Here is a 2500-nt window from a genome sequence, read left to right as displayed (position 1 = left end):
GCGCCCGCCCCAGGGCCCAGCGTGTGCCGATGGTTATCGGGGCAACCGGCCGCACCAGGGCCCAGGGTCTGCCGATGGTGCTCGAGGCAACCGCCCGCACCAAGGCTCAGCATGTGCCGATTGTGATCGAGGCAACAACCCACACCAGGGCCCAGCTTGTGCCGATGGCGGTCGAGGCAAGTGCCCGTACCGAAGGGCAGCCTATGCCGATGATGGTCGATGCATGTGCCATCACCATGCGCCATCATGTGCCATTGATGGTCGAGGCCTTGGCCGAAGTTCGATTTTGAGCCACGGTGCCCATGCTTGGCTCCAGCATGTGCTGGTGCCGCATTTTTTTCACTCGGGACAGCATCGCCGGAGCATCGCCGGAGTACCGCCGGAGAACCTGACCGGCGGCATTGGGGTTCCGGCGATTGGGAGGGGGGCCGGGGGGGTGTGCGCACATGATGTGCGATGGGTGCTGGTACTTGGCCTTGTGTTGGCCCCCTATCCCTCATCAAACCTCTGAGAATTCACACCCCCTTAAAGAGCATTTGAGATTTTACAGGTTTGCTACCAGTAGCCGTTAAAGTGTCTGAAATGGGGACACTTTTTTCAAACGGTCACAAAATCTTCTCTACTTCGAGTTTTTAGCTGAATTTTTTTGTGCATGCCAACAAAAATAGAAGGATCATGCCTACAAAATTTGGGGCCAAAAATCCTTATAAAAAAATTTTAAAAAATCCCGAACCGCAAAAAGTTTCGAAAATCATGAAAAATAGAAAACGAGTCATCTTCCAACGAAACTTCACGTGAAGGCTTAGGGGACCATTGTATGAATTTACAAGCCATAAAAATGGCATTGACACGGCAGAAATTTGAAGATGTGCCTAAACCCACCAGGGCCCAGCGTGTGCCGATGGTGCTCGAGGCAACCGCCCGCACCAGGGCCCAGCGTGTGCCGATGGTGCTCGAGGCAAGCGCCCGCACCAGGGCCCAGCGTGTGCCGACGGTGGTCGAGGCAACCGCCCGCACCAGGGCCGATAGTGTGCCAATGGTGCTCGAGGCAACCTGTCGCACCAGGGCCCAGCGTGTGCCGATGGTGATCGAGGCAACCTGCCGCACCAGGGCCCAGCGTGTGCCGATGCTGGTCGAGGCAAGCGCCCGCACCAGCGCCCAGCGTGTGCCGATGGCGCTCGAGGCAACCGACCGCACCAGGGCCCAGCGTGTGCCGATGGTGCTCGAGGCAACCTGCCGCACCAGGGCCCAGCGTGTGCCGATGGCGCTCGAGGCAAGCTCCCGCACCAGGGCCCAGCGTGTGCCGATGGTGCTCGAGGCAACCTGCCGCACCAGGGCCCAGCGTGTGCGGATGGTGCTCGAGGCAAGCGCCCGCACCAGGGCCCAGCGTGTGCCGATGGTGGTCGAGGCAACCGCCCGCACCAGGGCCCAGCGTGTGCCGATGGTGGTCGAGGCAACCTGCCGCACCAGGGCCCAGCGTGTGCCGATGGTGCTCGAGGCAACCGACCGCACCAGGGCCGAGCGTGTGCCGATGGTGGTCGAGGCAAGCGCCCGCACCAGGGCCCAGCGTGTGCCGATGGTGGTCGAGGCAACCTGCCGCACCAGGGCCCAGCGTGTGCCGATGGTGCTCGAGGCAACCGACCGCACCAGGGCCGAGCGTGTGCCGATGGTGCTCGAGGCAAGCGCCCGCACCAGGGCCCAGCGTGTGCCGATGGTGGTCGAGGCAACCTGCCGCACCAGGGCCCAGCGTGTGCCGATGGTGGTCGAGGCAAGCGCCCGCACCGGGGCCCAGCGTGTGCCGATGGTGGTCGAGGCAACCGCCCGCACCGGGGCCCAGCGTGTGCCGATGGTGGTCGAGGCAACCGCCCGCACCCGGGCCCAGCGTGTGCCGATGGTGGTCGAGGCAACCTGCCGCACCAGGGCCCAGCGTGTGCCGATGGTGCTCGAGGCAACCGACCGCACCAGGGCGGAGCGTGTGCCGATGGTGGTCGAGGCAACCGCCCGCACCAGGGCCCAGCGTGTGCCGATGGTGGTCGAGGCTGCCGATGGTGGTCGAGGCAACCTGCCGCACCAGGGCCCAGCGTGTGCCGATGGTGGTCGAGGCAACCGACCGCACCAGGGCCGAGCGTGTGCCGATGGTGCTCGAGGCAAGCTGCCGCACCAGGGCCCAGCGTGTGCCGATGGTGGTCGAGGCAACCGCCCGCACCAGGGCCCAGCGTGTGCCGATGGTGCTCGAGGCAACCTGCCGCACCAGGGCGGAGCGTGTGCCGATGGTGGTCGAGGCAAGCGCCCGCACCAGGGCCCAGCGTGTGCCGATGGTGGTCGAGGCAACCGACCGCACCAGGGCCCAGCGTGTGCCGATGGTGCTCGAGGCAACCTGCCGCACCAGGGCCCAGCGTGTGCCGATGGTGGTCGAGGCAAGCGCCCGCACCAGGGCCCAGCGTGTGCCGATGGTGGTCGAGGCAAGCGCCCGCACCAGGGCCCAGCGTGTGCCGATGGT

The sequence above is a fragment of the Durio zibethinus genome, unplaced genomic scaffold (genome assembly GCF_047325235.1).
Source record: "Durio zibethinus cultivar Kanyao isolate XHJ-2024 unplaced genomic scaffold, ASM4732523v1 HiC_scaffold_394, whole genome shotgun sequence".
NCBI classification, from domain to species: domain Eukaryota; kingdom Viridiplantae; phylum Streptophyta; class Magnoliopsida; order Malvales; family Malvaceae; genus Durio; species Durio zibethinus.
The sequence above is the reverse complement of the archived record's forward strand: the minus strand, read 5'-3'. Positions refer to the sequence as shown.